Here is a 26,811-nt window from a genome sequence, read left to right on the forward strand (position 1 = left end):
TCTTTAAGGCAGCTTTTAAAGAACAGTAACCTAAGAGTCACATGGCTATTCTAGTGCTACCCTTCAGCAAGTTGAAGGCCCACAAATGGGTTGAAATCCTGATGTTGAGCCACAGCTATCTTTCAGAGCTTTGCTAGGAGTGCGTTCTTTTAAGTATTCTTGGCTTTTAAGATAAAACTGCTCAGGGTTTTTTTTTTTTTGGTAGAAAAAGTCCAGCAGGAACTCATTTGCATATTAGGCCACACACCCCTGATGTCACCATTGTTTCACACAGGGCCCTTTTTGTAGAACAAGCCCAACAGGAACTCAGTTGTGTATCAGGCACACTCCCTGCTGCCAAACAAGCCAGAACTGTCTCTTCCTGCTAAAAAAAAAAGCCTTGGAGAGGCTAATTTTGGGTGGGAAACTTCCTGGAGATTTAGGGGGTGGAGCCTAGGGAGGGAGGGTTTGGGAGATGTGTTGGATCTCAGTGCAGTATATTTCCATATAGCCCCCCCCCCCCCAAAAAAAGCAACCATTTTCTTTAGGGGAACTCTGTTGTCTGCAGATGAGTTCTAATTCTGGGAGGTCTCCAGCCCCTACAGAAGGAGCTGGAGATCAGTACCTTGTAACAAAGAGACTTTACAGTACCTGTAACAAAGAGAGACTTTATTCAGGGGTGTCCAACGGTAGCTCTCCAGATGTTTTTTGCCTTCAACTCCCATCAGCCCCAGGCATTGGCCATGCTGGCTGGGGCTGATGGGAGTTGTAGGCAAAAAAACATCTGGAGAGCTGCCATTGGCCATCCCTGCTTTATATTATTGATTTTTTTATTGAGTGTTTTGTACACAGTGTTGGTTGTTTTTCTGCTGTTATATACTGTGTTGCCACTTTAATTAGAGGACCTCCTGTAGGTTGGCAACCCTACTTGTAAACTGACTCCCTTATTTAGACTCTAGTGACCTAGCCATATGACGGTAACCTCCAGACTACAGATCTGTACCACACTGTGCATGAAGTTGCCTTTGAAGATGTCTCAGAAGCTTCAGTTTGTACAAAATACAATGGCAAGACTCCTCTTTGGGATCAGTCTTCTGGAATATATAATGCCCCACTGCTTGGGGTCCTCATATTTATCAAACAGAATCTTTCATAATGCTCCAGTATGTCAATTACATTCTACCAAAGCCTTCCGGTGGTACCCTCTCCAAGGACTTTCCATATGGCAACCATGAGGTCACAGGGTTCCCTTCTCCGAGATGGGAAATTCCTGGAGATTTGGGGGTGGACCAAGGGAGCGCAAGTTGGAACCTCATTTGGGGGTATCATGCCATAGAGCTCACCTTCCAAAGCAGCTGTTATCTCAGGGGAAGTGGTCTTTGTATTCCAGAAATCAGTTCTAATTCTGGAAACTGATGTCTGTAAGTCATCGGCTTCTTCTGTGGTAGGACCATGTCTCTGGATTGGCCTGCTTGAGCGAGTGCAGTGGGTGAGTTCACTTGCCGCATTCAGGAAGGCATGTAAGACTGTTTTATTCTCCATCAAATGCCCTCTGGAATGTGCGTGTTCTGCAATAGGCAGAATGCATCCAGTTATAACCAGGACTTTTTTTGTAGTAGTAGGAACTCATTTGCATATCCGGACAGTATGGCTAGTGGTGTGGCTTGTTGTGCTTAATTTTATTTATTTATTTATGTTATATTTATATCCCACCCATTCCGTACAGGCTCGAGGCGGCTAACAGCATAAAATAGACAGTCAGCAAAACAATATTAAAACAATAAAACACTAAGATGATCAGGGGTAGACTGAAAGTGTTAATGTTTTCTGATGAAATCGCTGCATGTCAGCTAAAGGTGTTAGTGTTTTTCTGATGATCCTTCAAGTACAGGATAGGAGAGGCTATCAGACTATATGAATGCCCCTATTAATTAGGGGACGTGTGACCAGGTGCAATGAGGTCACAGTAGCTGGTTCCACTGTTGAACAACTCTGACTGTGAAAAAGGTCTTCCTAATATCCAGTTGGTACCTGCCCGCCCTTCATTTAAACCCGTTATTCTAACTCCTCTCCTCTGTGGCCAAAAGGAACAGCTCCCTGTTCTCCCCCCTTCAAATACTTCAAGAGAGCAATCATGTTCCCCCTCAGCCTCCCCTTCTCCAAATGGAACATCTCCAAGTCCCTAAGCCTTTCCTCATTTATTTATTGATTTTAGTATATTGCTATGCTGCCCATTCCTCGAAGGGCTCCCTGCGGCACTCCACATATAAGTCGATGCTTCAAGGAAGTCTGCTCGCCAAGCACCACCCTTTGTCCCCGTCCCCGGAGAAAGGAGGAAAACCATTGTAAGGCCACCCCCCCGAACTCTGGTGACGGTGAGGCGGTGGGTCATAAAGTCATAATCGACTGTGTCAAATGCTGCTCACAGATCAAGAAGTATCAGCAGCGCTGACCCGCCTTGATCCAGGTGCCGTCTTAGGTCATCTGTGAGAACGACTAGGACAGTCTCCATCCCATGGCCTGGGCAAAAGCCAGCCTGGAATGGGTCCAAGGCAGATGTCTCATCCAGGAAAAACCTGCTACTGCTCTGCCACCGCTTTCTTAACTACCTTATCTGGAAATGGTAAATTCGAAACTGGGTGGTAGTTGGCCAAGACCCCAGGTTCTAATGATGGTTTTTTCCCTCATAGGGCTTGGTCTCCTCTCCAGGCCCCTTATCATCCCGTCACTCTCCTCCGCACCTGCTCCATTCTGTCTGTATCTTTTTTGAAGCAAGACCTCCAGAACTGTACACAATACTCCAAGTGCAATCTCACCAACGCAGCGTACAGCGAGACTATGAGATCTTGCGATTTGAATGCTATGCCAATGCTGATACACTCCACGATCGCATTAGCTTTTTTTGTCGCTGCATCACACTGGCTGCTCATATTTAACTTATGGACCACAACCCCCCCCCCCCCCAAGTTCTTGTTCACACACTGTGCTACCCAGTGTGAGATCCTCAATTTGTGTAATAGAGGGACCAATATCTGTCATTTGGAGATAAGTTATAATTCAGGGAGAATTTCAGGTCCCACCAGGAGGCTGGCAACCCTTACGTTCAGGAGATAGCAAACAGCATTCCCATTGTTGTGGGAGGGGTCCAGAATGATCGAGAGACAAAATGAGTTCGGAAGGAAGGGTTCTGTCTAGCTGGGAAGCCTGCATGCTCCAACAGCAATAAATGTAGTCCTACACAAAATATCACTTCCCTTTGTCTAAACCATTCCATCCTCTACTCCTGCATCATTGCAGGATTTCAGTTCCCCGCTGCTGATAATTTTTAGTTTAAAAATAACAGGAGAATTCACGGTGACTCTTGCATCCAGCCTCACTTCGCTGCAACAGGGATGGGTATTGATTTTCCCAGCAGACCTTTCCGTCTAGATTCATGTGTTGCCAAGCTTCCTCATCTCTTTGCCTTTTCTAGGGAATGGGTGTCTCTTTGCCTTTCCCTCCTTTATTTCTTCATGGGGGTTTAAAAAAGAAAAATAATTGCATTCTGGATTTATATCCACAGACTTCCCGGCAGGTTCCTCCCAACCGAGAGATTATTGAATGTCATTATGATCTCCATTTTTTGTTCTGCCATCTTTCTGTTTGTGGCAGGTACTTTACTGCAGACTTTCAAATGTATATATTCAAAGACACAAAATTACTTTTTTAGCATGAGCTGTTCCACGTCAGGGAGGAAAGCGTGGAAACGTCTGGTGCTGAGACAGAGTGAAAAATCTTCAGCTGCTGCTGGAATGAAACTGGGTAAAAACCCTGGGCCAGCCAGTGCACCATAATCTCCAGCAGTGACCACTGACCAGCCACGTGCTCCCACATGAGGACCTTAAAGTGAACACAAAGGTGACAACCTATTCTTGCTGGTCCACACTAACTCACATTTGGAGGTATACTGCTGCTGATTATGGAGGTTCAGTCTAGCCATATTAAAGAGGAAGAAGAAGAAGACCGCAGATTTATACCCCACCTTTCTCTCTGAATCAGAGTCTCAGAGCGGCTTACAATCTCCTTCATCTCCTTCCCCCACAACATACACCCTGTGAGGTAGGTAGGGCTGAGAGGGCTCCCACAGCAGCTGCCCTTTTAAGGACAACCCCTGCAAGAGCTATGGCAGACTCAAGGCCATTCCAGCAGCTGCAAGTGGAGGAGTGGGGAATCAAACCTGGTTCTCCCAGATAAGAGTCCGCACACTTAACCACTACACCAAACTGGCTGATAGCATTGATAGAGCCCCCCTCACAAAGTTCTCTAATCCCCTTTTAAATTCTCTAAGTTATTAACCCAAAGAGCCCCATGACACAGAGTGGTAAGCTGTAGTACTACAGTCTGAGCTCTCTGCTCACGACCAGAGTTTGATCCCGGCAGAAGCTAGGTTCTGGTAGCTGGCTCAAGGTTGACTCAGCCTTCCATCCTTCTGAGGTCGGTAGAATGAGTACCCAGCTTGCTGGGGGTAAAGTGTAGATGACTGGGGAAGGTGATGGCAAACCATCCCGTAAGCTTCAGGAGGATTGACTACTTTAGGGGGCGTGGCCTAATATGCAGAGGAGCTCCTGCTAGAAAAAGAGCCCTGTGAAGAAGTACTTTCTTATGACACGAAGGGAGGGAGGGAGGAAAATAGATGGGGGAGAGAGAGATGGAATTAAACAACTTCAACTTTAAATGCATTTCCCAAGCTGCCAGCTGGCTTGGCTTGGAGAAGTGATTTAAAGAGAGAAATGCCTTCTCCAAGCCAGCTGACAGAGTGGTGGGGGCTTTGAGAGCCACAGAATATGTGTGAAAGAGCCACATATGGCTTCCAAGCCACAATTTGCCCGCCCCTGCTCTGGAGGATTTCCCCCCCCCCCCCAGTTCTCCCTTCTCAGTACAGACCTCTTCCTCCTCCCTCTCGAGGGTCCCCCATGCTCCAGAAGCAGCAATTTGAGAAGAATTTGAGCTGCTGTGTGCGGAGGAGGCAGGGAAGTTATGCTCTGCTGATAAAAATCCTTTTCATTAGCACCCGTGTTTTGGAAGATGCAACCCAAAGTGAATTACAACGTGCACCGAACCTGGTACCAGGGTGACCATGGGTCTCTTGACCCATTTTGAGGATCAGGGATATTCAAAATAGTTTTAGAGAGTGCATCTGAGCATGCGCAAAAATGCTTTCTCCTCACTGCTGTCATAGACAACACAGTGAATAATAAGAAGGCTTAGCATCGGTGAGATAATTAAAGTACATAATCTGATGCCGGATTCTAGCATGGGATGTGTGGGGGACCAAATCAGTACAGTGCTGGAGAAACACAGTTCTGCTTGAATCCCAGATGGCTGCAACTGCTCAGAAAATATTTGCTTCCTGCCTCTTTCAAGTGCTCAACAGTGTTCTCAATTGAACGGCAAGAGTTTTGAGCATTTACGTTCTTGACAATGCTTTCCTGCAGCTGTGTAGGTGTCCTAGCTATCCACCCACCTGGTAGAAAAAAAAAAACCCTTCAGGAGAAGTTAAGAACATAAGAGAAGCCATGTTGGATCAGGCCAATGGCCCATCAAGTCCAACACTCTGTGTCACACCGTGGCCAAATACATATACACACACACTGTGGCTAATAGCCACTGATGGACCTCTGCTCCATATTTTTATCTAACCCCCTCTTGAAGCTGGCTATGCTTGTAGCTGCCACCACCTTTCTCAGTTCTTTCCTTTCTCAGTCCTTCAGTGGCAGTGCATGTTTTGGGGTGGGGGTGGGGGCCAGGGGACAACTACATGGCTTTCCCCTTTGACTCCCAAAGCCAAATGTGCTCACAAAGTGTTTTAAATTGGATCTGATTTTTTTTTTGTATTCTCCTCCTGGGAACCATATTTTAATTCAGGTTTTAAAGGTCTTGAATGCTGTTGGCTGTGCGGACGCAAAAGCAGCACACACACCCAGCGGCGTCACTAGGGCGGGGTCAAGGGGGCCATTGCCCCCCCCCCAGAGCTGCTGCAGGACTCGGAGAGGAAGTTTCGGCGCTGGGCCTCCTGCGGGCTCTCCCCGCCCTTCTATTAAGGAGGCGGCCAGTGGGAAGACGGCTCGGACGGCCCGGCTTGGTCTCAGCCTGTTCCATTGGCTGCCCGCTTCTCAAAGCGGCGCGCCATGCGGCGCGGGTTGGGGGAGACCTGGGCTGCCGGGCCTGCTTTAGCTTTGCGGGCGCCGCTTCTGGCCCGCTTCTGGCTCAATCGAGGCTGGCCAGCGATGGGGTCTCCCGTTGGGGAGCCTCCTGCTGCTGATCTGTAAAGGGACACATGGGTGCGCTACCTGGGTGAGTCAGTGCCCCCTGGGTGCAGGGCGGGGGTGTGTGTGACTTGGCCCCAGGGTGCAACCCACGCACTTGGCCCCAGGGTGCAACCCACCCCAGTGATGCCACTGCACACACCTGTAAGGTAGGTTAGAGGTAGGACTACCAAGTCTCCCCTGGCCACTGGAGGATAGGGTAGCCAGAAACTCCTGGAGATTTGAGGATGGAGCCTGGGGACAATGGAGGCCTCAGTGGGATAAGATGCCATAGAGTCCACCTTCCAGAGCGGCCAGAGCACGTTCAGGGGAGCAGATCTCTGTAGTCTGGAGATGAGCTGTAATTCTGGGGAACTCCAGCTCCCTCTTGGAGGCTGGCATCCCTAATCAGAAGTGTGCAATAGAAAAGTTATCTTTTTATTTCCATATCATAATTTAATTCCATATTAGTTTTAAGAATTCTTGCAGTTGTTGTCATATCCTCAAAATTCATTGAGTTCTATTTCTGTTTTCCTGGAAGCTCCTAGAGTGGCCAGCAAGCGATGTTGCCGGCGTGATGTCATCACTTATGAGTGATGTCATTGCTATATGAGCACGAAAAAAGTCCCCTGCTGAAGGTCACAGGGGACTTTGCAACCCAATGCATGAGACAGGATGCTGGACTAGATAGACCAGTGGTCTGATCCAGCAGGGCTCTTCTTCTGTCCTAATGAAGACCTTAGCCTCTATGCCCTGTTGTTGGCCCTCCAGACAAACCGGTAGGCCACTGGGTGAGACAGGATGCTGGACTAGAAGGACCACTGGTTTGATCCAGCAGGGCTCTTCTTCTGTTCTAATGAAGGCTTTAGCCTCTATGCCCTGTTGTTGGCCCTCCAGGGGAACTGGTAGGTCACTGTGTGAGACAGGATGCTGGACTAGAAGGACCACTGGTTTGATCCAGCAGGGCTCTTCTCATGTTCCTATCACATACCCAGCATCTACTCGATCTCTCTTCCTGTCCCTTTCCTCAGAAGGGTGTCTCAGGCGAGGGCAAGTGACAGTCGGCAACAGCCTGCTTGCAGATGAACTGTTAAATAATTCATTGCCATTTTGAGCAAGATTGGGCACGTGCTTTGGCAGAGCACTGCTTGCAAGGTGAGAAGTGAATCTCTTCTTCTGTCAGGGGCGCTCTATGTCCCCCTTTTGCAGGCCATCAAAGTGTCTTTGTGGTGCTTAAATTAGCCGGCCTGAACTATGGGCTTCGACTCTGGACTTTAATTGTGCCATATGGCGGTGGGAGGCCTCTTGTCCCTTTCCTTAGCAGTTCACCCTCCAGCTAACAAGCAGAAAGTGGGGAAGGGGGACGGAGAAGAAATGGCCTTGGTGAAATCCTGAGCCTGGCCCGGGTGAATTATTTATAAAGCTGTTTTCTCCCGTCACATCCAATGGTTATTTTATGCAGCATCAACCTGCATAATGAGAGCCATTGAGACAATCCATAACCACCATCGCAAAGTGCATCTGCTTTATAGAAATTGAGACCAGGACAAGTGGCTGCATGCAGGCAAGAGAAGCTGATGAGCTGCTACATCTTCGGCTTTCCAAAAAGATTAGGGCCCTGTAACCAGGAATGTGGGCTACCCATTTGGTCTGAAATAGCCGTCAAGGGGAGGATGAGTCGTGTGAGCAGGCTGAGGCTCCGATAATACATTCAGTACAAGGATTATTTGGTTTCTGCAAATGGGACACTCACATTTATTTTGTTCGTGATGGCTGCTGCCTCTCAAGACAAGCACCTCAGTCTTATCACTTCGAGGACTGGTTGCCAGTTGAAAAGGAGTGGTATTTCCTGCAGTTTTGCAGCAGCAAAGTTGGTGGCATATGACGTGGTGGTGGCATACGACATGGTATTCGAATCACCAGAGCAGAACAGCTCTGAGAGAGTTATGACTGTTCCAACAGCTGCATGTGAAGGAGTGGGGAACCAAACCTGGCTCTCCCAAATAAGAGTCCATGCACTTAACTACGACACCAAGCTGGCTTTCTTGACAGAGGTTTACAAAATTATGCATGGGACAGAGAAGGTAGGGAGAGAAGTATTTCCCACCCTTTTGCAATACAAGGACTCATGGACACTGAATGAAATGAATGAGCAGTAGGTTTAGAATTGTGCCATATGGCGGTGGGAGGCCTCTTGTTCCTTCCCTTAGCAGTTCACCCTCCAGCTAACAAGCAGAAAGTGGGGAAGGGGGACGGAGAAGAAATGGCCATGGTGAAATCCTGAGCCTGGCCCGGGTGAATAATTAACATGCATAATTAACATGTGGAATTCAGGAAGTGGTGGTGGCTACAAGCAAAGACACCTTCAAGAGGGGATAAGATAAACATAGAACAGAGATCCATTAGTGGTTATTATCCACAAGGTACAGATGGAACACTATCTGAGTAACTGGCTGAGTAATAGGAAGCAGAGAGTGAGTATAAATGGGCAGTCTTCGCAGTGGAGGATGGTAAGCAGTGAGGTGCCGCAGGGCTCGGTACTGGGTCCCATGCTCTTTAACTTGTTCATAAATAATTTGGAATTGAGAGTAAGCAGTGAAGTGGACAAGTTTGCAGATGGCACTAAATTGTTCAGGGTGGTAAGAACCAGAGAGGATTGTGAGGAACTCCAAAGGGATCTGTTGAGGCTGGGTGAGTAGGCGTCAACGTGGCAGATGCGGTTCAATGTGGCCAAGTGCAAAGTAATGCACATTGGGGCCAAGAATCCCAGCTACAAATACAAGTTGATGGGGTGTGAACTGGCAGAGACTGACCAGGAGAGAGATCTTGGGGTTCTGGTAGATAACTCACTGAAAATGTCAAGACAGTGTGCGTTTGCAATAAAAAAGGCCAACGCCATGCTGGGAATTATTAGGAAGGGAATTGAAAACAAATCAGTCAGTATCATAATGCCCCTGTATAAATCGATGGTGCGGTCTCATTTGGAGTACTGTGTGCAGTTCTGGTCGCCGCACCTCAAAAAGGATATTATAGCATTGGAGAAAGTCCAGAAAAGGGCAACTAGAATGATTAAAGGGCTGGAGCACTTTCCCTATGAAGGAAGGTTGAAACGCTTGGGACTCTTTAGCTTGGAGAAACGTCGTCTGCGGGGTGACATGATAGAGGTTTACAAGATAATGCATGGGATGGAGAAAGTAGAGAAAGAGGTACTTTTCTCCCTTTTCCACAATACAAGAACTCGTGGGCATTCAATGAAATTGCTGAGCAGGCAGGTTAAAACGGATAAAAGGAAGTACTTCTTCACCCAAAGGGTGATTAACATGTGGAATTCACTGCCACAGGAGGTGGTGGCGGCCACAAGTATAGCCACCTTCAAGAGGGGTTTAGATAAAAATATGGAGCACAGGTCCATCAGTGGCTATTAGCCACAGTGTGTGTGTATATATAAAATTTTTTGCCACTGTGTGACACAGAGTGTTGGACTGGATGGGCCGTTGGCCTGATCCAACATGGCTTCTCTTATCTCTGGGGTAGTGATGCTCTGTATTCTTGGTATTTGGGGGCAACAGTGCTTCTGGAATTCTGACCCCACTGGTGAACCTCCTGATAGCACCTGACATAGAGCCAGTTTGGTGTAGTGCTTAAGAGCAGTGGGCTGTAATCTGGAAAATCGGGTTTGATTCTCCAGGTCTGATTTCCCACTCCTTCAAATGCAGCTGCTGGTGACCATGGGTTAGTCACAATTCTCACGGAGCTATTCTCTCAACAGCAGTTCTCGAAGAGCTCTCTCAGCCCCGCCTACCTTGCAAGGTGTCTTGTTGTGGGGAGAGGAAGGAAGGAGACTGCAAGCTGCTCTGAGACTCCGAGTGAAGGGCAGGGGATAAATCCAGTCTCCTCCTCTTCTTCATCCTCTTCCTCTTCATGTCACCCCTCAGTCATCATTTCTCCAAGCTAAAGAGCCCAACCTCTTTAACCTTTCTTCAAAGGGAAAGTGTTCCATCCCCTTAATCCCCTTTTCTGCACTTCCCCCACTGCTAGAATATCTTTTTTGAGGTTTGGCGACCAGACAGTCTACAGCTAACTCTACACTACAACCACACCTATCCCCAATTCCTCAGACAAAGGTTCTCACCTTCAGGACCTACAACGGACGTTCTTGGAATTACAATACCTATCTGATGAAGTAAGGAAATAGTACTGAAATGGCTTGATGGTCTCCGGCGTGCTACTGGACTCAAATTGAACTGTTTTAGAACTGCAGGTGTGTGGGGGGGGGAAACCCCCTCTTCTTTTGCTCAGGTGTTTCTTCATTTGTTTCTTTGTCTCTTATTCCACCTTTGCTGTTCTCAGCCCCCCACCCCCACCCCTTCTCGGTTTTCGATTCCTCCCTCTTCAGGCTCTTATTACTCTGGCTGATGTTTCGAAGCGCCGTCTCTCGCCGTGGCGTGTAAGTGAGATTGTACTGTAAGTGAAGCTAAAAGTATTTCTAGGGTGGGATATTTAATCATTTGAATCCTTGATAGGAACGGATCTTCTCCTTTTCTCCCCCCCCCCTTTTTTTTTTTTTTTTGAAATTTCCACTAGCTATAAATCCAGGCTCTATCTAATCTCCGATCTCAGTGAGAAGAGAATTAACCGAGAGAGCCTGTGTGACTGGAAAGGAAAAAAGGGCCCACTTGATCTGATCGGGCAGAGCAGCAGCAGACGCGGAGCGGGTGGGGAGACCAGCACCGTTTCCTTTCACCGGGGTGTGTGTGTGTGGGGGGGTGGCTTCTTGACTTTTTCAGCCTCTGTTTGGAAATTAGAAGTAGCTTCTGCAGGTGGGGAGGGTTTGGGGTGCAGAGACACTTAGGCCAATAAAGGTGTCTTGTTAATTTGACATAAAAGGTAGTCCCCTGTGCAAGCACTGAGTCATTATTTATTTATTTTATGATTTGTATCCCGCTCTTCCCACAAAGATGGCTCAGGGCGGCTCACAACAGACAATAAAACAAAATTTGAATTAACATTTACATATATAAGCAGTTAAAATAGTCAAAACATTTAAAACCTTAAAACATCAAATCTTATAACAGTATAATTAGCAAGAGTCTAGTAAGTTACAATTGTTTCCCATCTCAGTTAGGTGTAAGCTAGCTGGAAGAGGGTTGTCTTACAGGCCCTGCGGAACTGAATAAGGTCCCGCAGGGCCCTCACCTCCTCCGGCAGCTGGTTCCACCATGTAGGGGCCATAACAGAAAAGGCCCTGTCTCTAGTTGATTTAAGGCGGACTTCTTTTGGCCCAGGGATAGCGAGAAGGTTTTGAGTTCCCGACCTCAGTACTCTCTGGGGAACATGTGGGGAGAGACGGTCCTTCAGGTAGGCAGGTCCCAGGCCATATAGGGCTTTAAAGGTAATAACCAGCACCTTGTACCGGACTCGGTATGTTATTGGGAGCCAGTGCAGAGCCCGAAGACCCGGCTGAATGTGCCCCCATCTTGGGAGGCCCAATAACAGCCGGGCCGCGGCATTCTGCACCAGCTGCAATTTCCGAGTTCGGCACAGGGGCAGCCCCATGTAGAGGGCATTGCAGTAGTCCAGCCTCGAGGTGACCGTAGCATGGATCACCCAACATCACGTCACATCACAACGTTTTCTTGGCAGACTTTTAGAGGGTGGTTTGCCATTGCCTCCCCCAGTCATTTACACTTTGCCCCCAGCAAGCTGGGTACTCATTTTACCAACCTTGGAAGGATGGGAGGCTGAGTCAACCTTAAGCTAACTATTCTGAACCCAGCTTCTGCCGGGATCGAACTCAGGTCATGAGCAGAGCTTGGACTGCAGTACTGCAACTTGCATAGGGGTGCTCAGATCACATTCTTTCTGCTGGCCAGGTTGCAAACAATTAAGCAGTTTTTCATCATTCATTTGAAACTGTTCATTGGGCTACTTACAGGGTTGCCAGCCCCCAGGTCCCAGCTGGGGATATCCCTGGTTTGGAGGGCTTCTCACCACTGTGGACCAGCTGGGAGGCAGGGAAATCCCTCTCCGAAGCAGGGATGCAATAATGTCACCCTTTCTCTTGGAGGTTGCCAGCTCTAGCCTTGGTAACCCTAGGAGGGAAACTAGATCTCTCATTAGTAGGGTTGCCAAAGTGATGATAGGAGCTGAGAGTGAGGTAGAGACAAGGAAGCCAATAGGATCGGGCAGATTTAAATGGATGGTTCAGAAAAGTGGATTGTCCTCGACCACTGCTCTGCTGTTTCTATTCCTCTATTGACAAGTGGAACGTATGACATTTCTGTATTGTATGTGTTGAAGTTTAGAGAGATACTTTAGCAGAGTTGTGCGGAGAGAACCACAAAGATAAACATGCCAGGCACACGTTTTAGCTTAAGAATAAAAGTAGTTTACTTTTCTATGAGGAAAGGGTTACTGGGATCACTAGAAAACAAAGAAGGACTCAATATCCTTTCTAGCTTCTAAGCTACATCTCGACTCTCTCGAGACCAAACTCTAACTGCAAGGAGATCTGAGGGCTTACACAAAGGGCAATAAAAGTGACCAAATGGTTTCCCCCAGACCACCTCCCAAATATATGGATTAACCAATTAGGGCATTGCTTCAATGGTCACTTTACATTTTGACACCTAGCCTGAGCGGGAAATACGTGCACACATTCTCATTGGCTCTATCTCTCACTGGCTAAGCATCAGCATGCATATACATTCATTTAATTAACTCATGACAACAGGAAGTGAAATTGCAATAGAAACCCAACAGTATGACACTTCCAGACAACAAAAAGAGCAATCTTTCTACATTGGTTTTTGATGTTATTAGTGTCATTTGATAAATTTAAATGTAATATCAGAACAGTAGATAATAATGGATAGTGTAGGAACAGTTCTATAGGTCTAATTATTAAGCCCAGTTTAACCATAGGGTTTGCCCCAAAACAAGAGCAACCCCTGCATGATGACATCACTTCTGGGTGAGGTCATCATGTCAGGGACATTGTGAAATGTCCCCACCCCCCAGCCCCAAATGTCCCCACTGGACTGGCGAGGGGACCTGGCAATCCTATACTTTTTTGCATATTCAAATATTACTCTACACAATTGTCAGGGGTTCCCACAGGTGTGTTCTTCGTGTAGGGTTGCCTACTCTAGACAATTCTGTTGCCTCTTCCCATATGTGCCCCAAAGAACCTTATGATCAGTCAATCACCATGTGCTGTTGTCCTCAGCCTGAAGGATGTCCGCCTTGCCTTTTTCTGTCCTGGCTCCGGCCTGGTGGTACATGCTTCCATTAGAGATCAGGGCCCTACCTGACCTACTACCTTTTCATAGGGTCTGTAACATGGAGCTGTTCTTCCAGGCCTTCGAGTGAGGCAGTGGATGCCCATAGTACATCAAGTTTGGCCTCCCTTGCTGCAGTAGCCCATCTTCTATCGGGCCTATTGATGTATCATTGGTTCCAGCTCTGTTTGTATTATGGCCTGATTAATTTGTCTACCACCTGAAATGGAGTAATTTTAATTGTTTAATTGTTTTTATTGTTTATATTTGTTGTTACTTGCCTGTTGTTTATTGTTACTTGTTCCAATTTGTTGTAATCCACCCTGAGCCTACCCACAGGACATGGCAGAATAGAAATTAGCATAGATAGATAGATGATAGATAGAAAGAGAAAGAAAGATGATAGATAGATAGATAGATAGATAGATAGATAGATAGATAGATAGATAGATGACGATAGATAGATGACGATAGATAGATAGATAGATAGATAGATAGATAGATAGATAGATAGATAGATAGATGATAGATAGATGACAGACGACAGACAACAGACAGATGACAGACAGATGACAGACAGACAGACAGACAGACAGATAGATAGATAGAAAGAGAAAGAAAGAAAGAAAGATGATAGATAGATAGATGACGATAGATAGATGACGATAGATAGATAGATAGATAGATAGATAGATAGATAGATAGATAGATGATGATAGATAGATAGATAGATGACGATAGATAGATGATGATAGATAGATAGATAGATAGATAGATAGATAGATAGATAGATAGATGATAGATAGATGACAGACGACAGACAACAGACAGATGACAGACAGATGACAGACAGATGACAGACAGATGACAGACAGACAGACAGACAGACAGACAGATAGATAGATAGATAGATAGATAGATAGATAGATAGATAGATAGAAAGAGAAAGAAAGAAAGATGATAAATAGATGACGATAGATAGATAGATGACGATAGATAGATAGATAGATGATGATGATAGATAGATAGATAGATAGATAGATAGATAGATAGATAGATAGATAGATAGATAGAGATAGATAGATAGATAGATAGATAGATAGATAGATAGATAGATAGATAGATAGATAGATAGATAGATAGATAGATAGTCTGGAACTCTGTAGTCTGGGAGAGCTGTAGTTCTGGGACATCTCTAGGCCTCACCTGAAGCTTTGACAATCCTGCCAGTGAGAGTTCTCATTTCCCTCCTAGGGTTGCTAGGCTACAGCTGGCAGCCTCCAAGAGAAAGGGTGGAGGTGAGGCCTGGTTTCACCAGAGAGTTTTTTGGAAATATTAGAGTGTCTCCAGAAGTGATGTCATCATCTGGGGGATGCTCTTGTTTTGGGGCAAACTGGTTAAATTGGGAATAATTATACCGATAATACTGTTCCTATGCTATCCATTATATCTACCTATTCATATGCCATGGCATGATGACATTTGATGAATAGCTGGTTTGATGCATGAGGAGACTGGTAGCAGTGAATCAAAATTCTTTTATTGTGATTACAGAATGGTAATAAGCAGATGAAGACTGGAGTACTAAACCAATGGGGTCAACTATAGACACACCACAGTTCCCATGCTAGAACACCATTGGGTCATTTGAACATGCAGGGGGCTGGTGACTGGTCCGGGGAAGCAGAGATTTGTACCCTGCTTCCCATTGTTCCCAGTCCCCAAGCTCAGTCCTTAAGGTTCCAACACACATGAAACATAAAGTCCACATACACAACACAACACAAAGTCCACATACACAACAACACTACTTCTGGTTTATACCAGAGGTGATGTCTTCATGCCGATGCATGTGTTCCATTTCCCCTCAAATTTCCTCCCCTCAGGAGGCCCATAGTTGGAGGTCTGGCATCCCTATATTCCACTCATCTTCACAAATCTGTGGTCACAGCATGCTACTTGGCAGCCCATTGTATAAATAAATATGGAGTGAGACTCTCAGTCCGTCAGTGATTATCATTTAAAAACGTTTTACCATTTATTGTTTACTTGGATTAGTAACCTGTCCATTTTCAATTCTTTTGGAGTTTGCTGATGTTCAACATGCCTTTCATCACCCTTTCCTTAGTCCCCCCCGCCCCCCCCCCCAAAAAAAAACTTTGTTGGGCTGATCAGCTAAAGTTTTAAGTTTTTCAAAATACTGTCTTCATACCTGTAATTTTTAGCTTCGAGAGCTGTTAATTAATTGAAATGCCTCCTGGTGTGTAATTTGCATCAACTGTTGCACAATTTGTAACTAGACCTTTCAAAGAAAAGAAAAAAAGGAAGTGAGAAGATCTGAAGCTGACTCCCAAGTGCTGTTACCTGGCACCTGACATTCAAAAGTTCCTAAAATTCACCATAGAGACTAGGGGAAATTCCTAGAGTGTCATTATAGGGAACGAACTTTTCTTCCAGTGCCTCATTCTTCAGGGGCAGAAAATTCAGGCAGGGGGGTAATTTCTCCCCATTTGGGTAAATGTGAGATAAATATGAGAGCCAGCATTGTGCAGTTGTTAACAGTACAGATTCTAATCTGGAGAATCAGGTTTTATTCCCCACTCCTCCTCCACATGAAGCCAGCTGGGTGACCTTGGGCCAGTCATAGCTCTCTCAGATCTCTCTCAGCCTGACCTACCTCACAAGGTGTCTTTTGTGGGGAGAGGAAGGGAAGGGGATTATAAGCCTCTTTTGAGGATCTTTAGGATAGAGAAAAGTGGTGTATAAAAACCTATTCTTCTGAGAGCCAGTTTGGTGTAATGGTTAAATGTGCGGACTCTTATCTGGGAGAACCATTTTTTATTCCCCACTCCTCCACTTGCAGCTGCTGGAATAGCTTTGGGTCAGTCATAGCTCTTGCAATGCTGTCCTTGAAAGGGCAGCTTCTGTGAGAGCTGTCTCAGCCCCACCTCCTTCACAGAGTGTCTGTTGTGGGGGAAGAAGGTAAAGGAAATTGTGAGCTGTTCTGAAACTCTGAGATTCAGAGTGAACGGCAAGATATAAATCCAATATCATCATCTTCTTCTTCAGTGGAGAGCCAGTTTGGTGTAGTGGTTAAGTGTGCGGACTCTTATAATAAATTTTTATTTCTAATAAATTTTATTTCTATCCCGCCCTCCCCACCTTAGCGGGCTCAGGGCGGCTAACAGCGTATTACAAAACATACAGTGATATTATAAAAACATTTAAATCCAACAATATAAAACATCAACAATGAAACTACTAACATTAAAAACCAGTTCAATGATATAATTATTCTGCGGTGTGAATCTTCCGACCGCATTGGCGGCTCCTTAATTCTTGATCTTCCTAACAGTCCGGATGTGCCAGTTTAAAAAGGACGGTCTTGCAGGCCCTGCGGAACTGCTCAAGGTTCCGCAGGGCCCGCACCTCCTCGGGGAGTCGGTTCCACAGAGTAGGAGCCGCACTCGAGAATGCCCGTACTCTGGTGCTCTGATGTTTAATCTCCTTCGGCCCGGGGATGGTCATCAGATTTTTCCCGACTGACCTCAGTGCTCTCTGGGGTTCGTATGGGGAAAGACGGTCCCTCAGGTAGGTGGGTCCTCGGCCATATAAGGCTTTAAAGGTAACGACCAACACTTTGTACTGGACTCGGTATATAATCGGCAGCCAGTGCAGTTCACGTAGCCCCGGCTGTATATGCTCCCGTTTTGGAAGTCCCAACAACAGCCTGGCCGCCGCGTTCTGCACTAGCTGCAGCTTCCGAGTCCGGCACAGAGGTAGCCCCAAGTAGAGGGCATTACAGTAGTCTAGTCTTGAGGTGACCGTTGCGTGGATCACCGTTGCGAGGTCCCGGCGCTCGAGGAAAGGGGCCAACTGCCTTGCCCGCTTCAGATGGAAGAATGCTGACTTGGCAGTGGCTGCTATCTGGGCCTCCATTGATAGTGAAGGCTCCAGTAAAACACCTAGGCTCTTTACCTGGCGCGCTGCTTTCAATAGCGCACCGTCGAAGGCCGGGAGAGCTATTTCCCTTCCCAGGGCGCCGCGGCCCACGCACAGGACCTCTGTCTTCGCTGGGTTCAGTTTCAGCCCGCTCAGCCTGAGCCATGTCGCGACAGCCTGTAAAGCCCGGTCGAGATTCCCTGGTGCGGAGTTGGGCCAGCCGTCCATTAGCAGATAGAGCTGGGTGTCGTCTGCATATTGATGGCAACCCAGCCCAAACCGCCGGGCAATCTGGGCGAGGGGGCGCATATAGATGTTGAACAACATCGGGGAGAGAACTGCTCCCTGAGGCACCCCACAATCCAGTGTGCGCCTCCGGGATCGTTCTCCCCCAATAGCCACCCTCTGTCCCCGACCTAGGAGAAAGGAGGAAAGCCATTGCAGGGCCGACCCCTCAACCCCAATGTCGGCGAGGCGGCGCGTCAGTAGCCGATGGTCGACTGTATCAAATGCAGCCGACAGATCTAACAGCATCAGCACTGCAACGCCGCCTCGATCCAGTTGCCGTTGGAGGTCATCCACTAAGGCGACCAGCACCGTCTCCGTCCCATGGCCCGGCCGGAAGCCTGACTGACATGGGTCCAGGACAGAAGCGTCATCCAGAAACCTCTGAAGCTGCTGCGCCACAGCCCTCTCAATAATTTTACCTAAAAACGGTAAATTAGACACCGGTCGATAGTTCGCCAATTCGGCCGGGTCTGCTGTAGCTTTTTTCAAGAGAGGGCGGACCAAGGCCTCTTTTAGGGGTGTTGGAAATTGCCCCTCTAAGAGGGACCTATTTATGATGTCCCGTAAAGGACATCTAAGCTCCCCCTGGCAGGATTTAATCAGCCAAGAGGGGCAGGGGTCCAGATCGCATGTTGTCGGGCGAGCAGCGGAGAGGATTCTGTCGACTTCCTCCAGGCTGAGCGGGTCGAAGTAGTCCAGCACTAAACCTGAAGACAGGCACGGAGCCTCAATTTCACTCACTGTATCCAAGGTGGTAGGCAGGTCTTGGCGGAGCAACGAGATTTTATCTGCAAAATATCTCGCAAATGCCTCACAGCCTATTTCCAATTCTCTAACATTTGGTTTGCCTTGAGGCAACGTTATAAGATCCCCAATTATTCTAAATAATTGTGCTGGGTGCGAGTTTGCAGATGCAATCTTGGTAGCAAAGTATTCTTTCTTTGCAGCCTTGACTGCCATCTCATAAGACTTCATAAACGTTCTATAGGATGTTCTCGTTGCTTCGTCCCGAGTATGCCTCCACTGCCTCTCTAGTCGTCTAAGCCCTTGTTTCAGCCGGCGCAACCCCAGGGTGTACCATGGGGCCAGCTTCGTGCGAGGGCGTAGAGGACGCCGGGGTGCAATTTCGTCGATAGCCCTGGATAGCTGGTCCTGCCAGATCTCCACCAGGTCATCGAGGGAATTGCCAGTGGGCCAAGGATCCCTCAGGGCCGTTTGGAACCGTTCCGGGTCCATCAGGCCCCGAGGGCGAGCCAAAATAGGCTCTCCGCCCATACAGGGTTGGGGTAGCATCCCCATACGGGCCTTAAGGGCTAGGTGATCCGACCATGGTACCGCTTCTACGGCGATATCGTTCACCAAAATCCCGGACGCAAAGATCAGGTCTAATGTGTGCCCGGCCTGATGCGTGGGAGTCGTGACAAGTTGAGAGAGTCCCAGTGTTGCCATGGACGACACTAGGTCCATCGCCTGAGTGGAGGCCGTGTCGTCGGCATGGACGTTGAAGTCACCCAGGACCATAAGCCTCGGGTACTCCAACGCCCAGCCCGCCACTGCCTCCAATAGTGATGGTAAGGCATTGGCCGGTGCGTTAGGCGGACGGTACACCAGCCAAATTGCCAACCCCTCTCCAACATCCCACGCCAGACCGGCGCATTCAATCCCATCAATCTTTGGGCCCGGGAGAGCCCGAAAGGAGTAATCCTCCCGTATGAGTAATGCTACGCCTCCCCCCCGCCCGCTACTCCGTGATTGGTGGAAGACCGAGTATCCCGGGGGGGACATCTGGGAGAGAGCTACTGTCTCCCCGTCCCTCACCCAGGTCTCGGTCACGCAAGCCAGGTCCATGTTCTGCTGTAGCAGAAACTCCTTAAGGGTCGCGGTCTTATTATTTATGGACCTGGCGTTACATAACACCAATGACAGAGGCGAGCAATTCTTCTTAGACCCACTACCCGCCACCATTGGGATGGGAAGTAGACTGGAAGGTGGCCGAGCACCGCTTTGTCTCTGTCTCCTTCCATTATATTTCTGTCTATTCCCACCGTCGTATCTTCCCCTCCCCAGGAGCACTGGAATCCCCTGGCCGGCCATCTGAATCAACTCACTATAAAGTCACCAATGTCACTCTCCGGTTTATCTCCACCTGCCACTTCACTTACCCTCCTCACCAACCCTACCAATTCCTGGTTGACAGCCCACTATTTATATCTCAAGTTAATTATCTGGGAGAACCGGGTTTGATTCCCCACTCCTCCACTTGCACCTGCTAGCATGGCCTTGGGTCAGCCGTAGCTCTGGCAGAGGTTGTCCTTGAAAGGGCAGCTGCTGTGAGAGCCCTCTCCAGCCCCACCCACCTCACAGGGTGTCTGTTGTGGGGGAGGAAGGTAAAGGAGATTGTGAGCCGCTCTGAGACTCTTCGGAGTGGAGGGCGGGATATAAATCCAATATCTTCTTCTTCTTCTGTTGCTGCTACAATCCCATGCCCATAAAAGATATGGCTATACAACAGGACTCCATCTTGGCAGGACTTCCTTGAGGGAATTCAAAATCATATCCCATCTCACAATGGCATATAAAGCAGCTTCATATGTCTTCTTTGCCAGGCCCTATTAGAAGAAGCAGGTAGGATCAGTGGTTTAGCACCTGCTCCTCATAAAAGGTTCTGGTTTAGTCCCTGGCATGCCCAATTAAAGAATTTCCAGCAGCATGAGCTAGGAAAGGCCTTTCTCTGCCCCTGACTCCGCAGAGCAGCTGCCAGTCAGAACAAACCATTATTAAGCTAGATGGACCAAGGCAGCTTCTCATGTTGGTAGAGGAGCAATAGGAGGCACTCTGCTTAATTCATAAAACATGGGCCTTGTTTGGCAGGCTGTTATTGTTCTCCACAGCACTGTGGCAGCACAAACACAGGCCAAGCTCCGGCGAAGTGGTTCAGCAGTGGTGCAGAAGGGCGAGAGGAGAGAATTGGAAAGTGAGCCGGGAGCTCTGGGGTGCGCTAAGCCAAACAAAAGGCGTGTCAGTCTTGCAAATGGGATGCATACAGAACAAGGTGTCCTGCAGGGGCAGTGGCCTCTTTCCTCGGTCTTCATTAACCTCTTTCACCTCTGTGCTGTTCCAGGCACAAGCAGTTCTTGGTCCTGCATCAAGGGCATAATTAGCAAAGCCTGAATGAGCGGCGTGAGCTTGAGCGCTTTCAAGATGGGAGAGTGCAGGAGTGAGAGTGAGGCAGAGACGAGGAGGCCAAGAGGATTGGGCGGGTTTCGATGGACGGTTCAGAAAGGTGGATTGGCCTCGACCGCCACTCCGCTTTTTCTACGCCTCTATTGAAAGCTGAAGTGGAATGATTAAGAAAGTGGGAATTGTTCAAAACGTGACTTTCGGAAGGGCCGATTCTGCATCTCAAAACCTAGCAACGGTTACATGTTCCCAGTAAAAATATGACTCCTTGGGCTAAAAAGCTTTATGAACTCAAGCTTTTGTTATCTGAGCTCTAAGTTTGGCCTAGTAGGACTTTTCGTTTGTAGGACCCTGCCCCCAATATCAATAAAATTTGCTCTACCCCACTTATTCCCCCATTAGTGGGATAGGGTTGCTGCTGTTGTGTGTAACCATGGAGGCAAACACCAGACTGTTGGCCAGTTGGGTCTTATGGCCAGTGAAAACTGATTGGCTGGTTAATGATGGTGGTAGTAGGGTTTGCTTCTCCTTTTAGAAACAAATTGGGTAGGGTCTGGGGCTTTTTTCACCTACTGTGGACAGTGCAGGATAAAACCCTGTGGAGGCCCCTAGGCAGTCAAAATCTTGGGGACCCCCTCGCAAATTATCTCAGAGTTAGAGCACCTGCCCTGCTGCCTGCATCCTGCAGGCACCTTCTCAAAAACCCCTTTGATAAAGCTGCAGGGGAGAGGCAGAGAGAGGCAAGCTTGCAATGCTGCCAGCAGCAGCCCCACCAGGCAAGGTGGGCAAAGAGTGGCTCAGTTGCTGGCTGTGCAAGCAGGCTGGGAGGACTGCAAACGTGGTGAAAAATGGGGGAGGGAGCCAGCCCAGGGCCCCTAAAGGTATGGGGCCCCATAGGCCAGTGCCTACTTGGTCTAATTGTTAATCCGCCCTGACTGTGGAAGACTTAGGAGATGTTAAGGCTTTGTTTATAAGGTGTCAAATGGCGGAGACAGTGGGGTTGGATCCAGATGAAATTGGATCCAACCCCAATGTCAGAAGGGAACTTGCCTGCCTCCCCACTCCCCTTACAGTTCACTTATCTCCACAAAGAGCTGCTCCTGGGGCATAAGGGACCCTGAGGAATGACAGGGGAGGTCTGCAGCTGGAAGAGTGATCAGTGGAAATGGATTTAACCCTACACAAGAGGGTTAGAGTTTCACAAAACAGCATCAGGCAAGCTGTCCCTGTGAGCAGCAAGCTGAGAGAGAGATGGTGCGTTCACGCTACGCTAACAAATGCATTTTACATCCGGATTTTTTACCGTGTAAGGATAACAAAAATCCGGATGTAAAACACATTACCTAGTGTAGTGTAAATGCACTCAGAGAGACTAAGTTTGAAACTTCAAAAGAATACCTATGTACTGAAACAGGCTGCAAGGTGTTGGAATAGGGTTGCCAAGTCCAATTCAAGAAATATCTGGGGACTTTGGGGGTGGAGCCAGGAGACATTAGGGGTGGAGCCAAGATCAAGGCTGTGACAAGGATAATTGAACTCCAAAGGGAGTTCTGGCCCTCACATTTAAAGGGACGGTGCACCTTTTCAATTCCTTCCTTCCATAGGAAATCATGAAGGATAGGGGCACCTTCTTTTGGGGCTCATAGAATTGGACCCCCTGGTTCAATCATTTTGAAACTTGGAAGATATTTTGGGAAGAGGCACTAGATGCTATACTGAAAATTTGGTGCCTCTACCCCAAAAAACAGCCCCCCCCCAGAGCCCCAGATACCCATGGATCAATTCTCCATGATTTTCTATGGGAATAAATTTCCATAGGGAATAACAGAGTTCCCAGCAGTTATTTCCCTCCCCTCCCCACTCTTTCTGACGACCCTGAAGCGGGGGGAGGGCCTCCAAACCGGGGGATCCCCTGCCCCCACCTGGGGATTGGCAACCCTATGTTGGAATGAGAATCTCCATCAAATGCTAACCAAGGAAGGATTTGAGCAAGGCCAGGCAGAACGTTACCTGTTCTCAAGATATAGAGACAACAAATGGACTTACATTCTTAGTTATAAAATAAAATTAGAGTCCAGTGGCACCTTTAAGACCAACAATTTTTTTTTATTCAAGGTATGAGCTTTTGCGTCACCCACACTTCTTCAGATACACATTCTAACTTAATTCTGTCGCTTCAGACCAACATGGCTACCCACCTGGATCTATTCTCACTTATGTGGATGACCTGATTTTATGCTATGAAGACAAGGACTAATGAGATAGTTTAACATCTGAACTGAGAAGTGGAAGTGAAACAATTACGAAACATCAGCTACTGTCTCGGAATACAAGGAGATGAGGACGATGGAAGCTATCTTTTCAACTAGAAGCAGACAATTTTAGAATTTCTGGACAATGTGAACATGGAAGGTGCTAAAATCATCAAGCGTTCCCAGGGAAATGAACAACTAGATCCAGCAAGGAAGTAGTGAACTTCTGCCTGGCGATAAGCAATACAGAGAAGTAATTGGACAACTGCTTTACAGAAGCACATTGATGCATTTTGACATCACAGTAGCTCTGGAATCACCATGCAAAAGACCTAGAAGGCAGTCCAACATACTTGCATGACACTGAGAGCAGTTATGGCAAGTGTGCCAGGCACGGCTTTTTTTTTTTTGGTAGCAGGAACTCCTTTGCATATTTGGCCACACACTCCTGATGTAGGCAATCCTCCAAGAGCTTACAGGGCTCTTAGTACAGGGCCTACTGTAAGATGAAGCATCAAAGTAGAACACACTGGGCTAAATGGACCAATGGTCTGACTCAGCATAGGGTAGCGACATGTGTCTCTATTTTTGTCTTTTTGGAATGCCTTATTAAAACTGTTATTCATGTGAGTTCTCTCTCTCTCTCTCTCTCTCTCAGGATTCCCCTCTCTCTCCCATGGCCTCTACAATTTAAATGAGTGTGGAGAATCGATGCAGTACCACCTTAGTATGCATGCATTTAGCACATGAACACTAAGGCACCATGCATTGCCTCTTCATGCTCTGCAGGGGCAGATGTATACTTGGAACCAGTGATCACAAATTATAGGATGCTTACATTTTGCCAGCAAACCTTTAGTCATAACGTCTTCTTGGTGCATGGCAGAATAAATGTATGTATTTATTAAAATGTATCCCATTTATCGTCGTGGCTCAAGGCAGCTTAATGTAGAGTAAATGGATACAGGAGACAGAACTGAATCGTTATTAACGTCTGGGTAAGTCCTCAGACAGCAGCCCTTGTGCGAATAAAGCTGTTGCAAATGCAATCCTATTTCCATCTGTGAAATGCATTTGTCGCACATCTCCTCCGATGTCAAGCACATTTGTAGCGCATAGCTGCGCAGGGGTGTGCACTAGCATTCTCCTCTCCTCCCTTTTATCTGCCAAACAACCCTGTGAAGTAGGTTAGACTGGGAGCATCCTAAGATCACCCAGAGAGCATCCTAACTACGTGGGGTTCTGAGCCACGGTCAGACCAATATAGTCTAGTTGTCATAAAGACTCGCTTCCTATCGTGACTTGCCTCTGGGGCTTGGAAACCTCCATAAGATCTGTGCCTGTTACCAAAACTTGACCTTTCAGTTGGAAAACAAGAAACCCAGAAAGAAAGAAAAAGTGCGACATATAAATGCTAGACTTCTGCTGGGGGGGGGGGGAGGTGTCCAACATGGTGCCCATGGGTACCCACTAAATGTTTTTAGGAAGTGAGTAGAACCAGGTAGGGCTTCTGGTTGACTATTGGAGATTTGATGGGCGCTGCAGATTGTTTAAGGTGTTGCTTGGGAGCATCTGCCACCACAGCAGAAATCTACCCTGGGTTACTGAAATCAAGCTGTGGGAAGCATTTTGTGGCTGACTCCACCTCCTGTGTCAGCCATTTTGTGGCAGCCGTTTTGTTGCTGCACCCACCATGAAGTTTCTGAATTCCAAATGTGCCCATAGGCTCAAAAAGACTGGGGATCCCTGTGCTAGATGGTCTCTCTGTTGTCTAGGTTTCTGCCACCGGCGGAGGCCGTTCTGCCACAGGTCCTTGTCTCGTCTGCTCCCCCCCCCCAATATTTTTCCCAATCTTTAAATGCTGCTGTTTGAGAGGAAAAGTGGTGGCTGCTCCAGCTGCAAAGCACTAAATCATCCGGCCTCTTCTCTCGGACGTGTGCTGAAGGAGGGAAAGCTGGTGATGAATGGGGCTGTTCGTATTTACATTGAGAGCCGAACAGCTGTGAGAATCTCCCAGCGCCACGAGTATCCCTTGCAAACGTGGCATCACTTCTCGCTTTCTCCCACTTCCCTGTTATCGTCTGCTGACAGTGATGGATGGTCTACTTCTGCAGAGAACTACCCAGCGGCATGAACTGCTACTGGTACTTGGTGTGATTTGGAACAAATCCCATTCCCTCTGGCGGCTGTGGAGCTCCTTTAGGAAATCTTGCTACCTGTCAGGAGTTGGCAAACCTGGAAGCCATTCACAAATGAGGATGGGAAGCTACGGAATAATTAACAATTGCTCGGCACTTCTATCGCCCACCCGTGAACCCCAGGAAAGCTAAGGCAATAACTGTGTATAGTCAAAGGTTTTCTTTCATTCTGATCTTCTTGAATATTTATTTTATTCAGCATTTATTTACAATGACATTTGTACTCTGCTTTTCTCCCCCAAAGGGGACATAAAGTCGCTTACAAATTACCCAAACACAACAAAGTACAATTTAAGGACACAAACAGAGAAAAGAATGTAATATTGGCTTTCCTTGGAGACAGGCTGGGATGGTTTTGTTTTCTCTACCCAAATAAAAGATAAAGGTAGTCCCCTGTGCAAGCACCAGCCATTTCCAACTCTGGGGTCACGTCGCATCATGACGCTTTCATGGCAGACTTTTTACGGGGTGGTTTGCCATTGCCTTCCCCACTCATCTACACTTGCCCCCCAGCAAGCTGGGTACTCATTTTACCGACCTTGGAAAGATGGAAGGCTGAGTCAACCTTGAGCCGGCTACCTGAACCCAGCTTCCTCTGGGATTGAACTCAGGTCATGAGCAGAGATTGGACTGCAGTACTGCAGTTTAACACTCTGCACCATTGGGCTCCTCCTCTACCCAAATAGGGTCCCACAAGGTGGTACTGTTAACCCTTCGACCTGACTAAGGTGTCCCCACCTGCACTCCCTATATGCAACTCAGCCATCGTGTGCTCTCAAACATCTCCCAGGGGCAATCAGAACCCAGTTCAGATCCCTCACCCTACCTTCCTTGCCTAGGGTTGCCAGGTTCAAAGCAGGAAATATCTGGGTACTTTTGGGTGTGGAGCCAGGAGAAAGGTTATGACAAAATGATTGAGCTGCACAGGGAGTTCTGGCCATCACATTTCTTTAAAAAGCCTTCCTTCCTTTGGGAATAATGGAGGATGGGGCCACCTTCTTTTGGGGCTCATAGAATTGGACCCCCTGGTCCAATCTTTTTGAAACTTTTTTTTTTTTGAGGAGAGGCACCAGATGCTATGCTGAAGGTCTGGAGCCTCTGCCTCTAAAACAGAACTCCCCCAGAACCCCAGATACCCACAGATTGATTTGCCATTATGCCGTATGGGACCTGTCTCCATAGGGTACAATTGTGTCCAGTGGGCATTCAAACCTTCCCCCTGCTTTCTAGTAACTCTGAAGTAGGGGGAGGGCCTCCAAATGAGGGGATCCCTTACTCTCAATTGGGGTTGGGAACTCTATCCTTGCTGGATGGTCAAGCAAGTAGCCAGTGCCACAGGTGTAAGAAAGCATAAAAATAATGCCTACAAGATAGAAATAGGCCAGATCTTGTCTTTCTCTGGGCCAGC

The sequence above is a fragment of the Heteronotia binoei genome, chromosome 12 (assembly GCF_032191835.1).
Source record: "Heteronotia binoei isolate CCM8104 ecotype False Entrance Well chromosome 12, APGP_CSIRO_Hbin_v1, whole genome shotgun sequence".
Taxonomy (NCBI): Eukaryota; Metazoa; Chordata; class Lepidosauria; order Squamata; family Gekkonidae; genus Heteronotia; species Heteronotia binoei.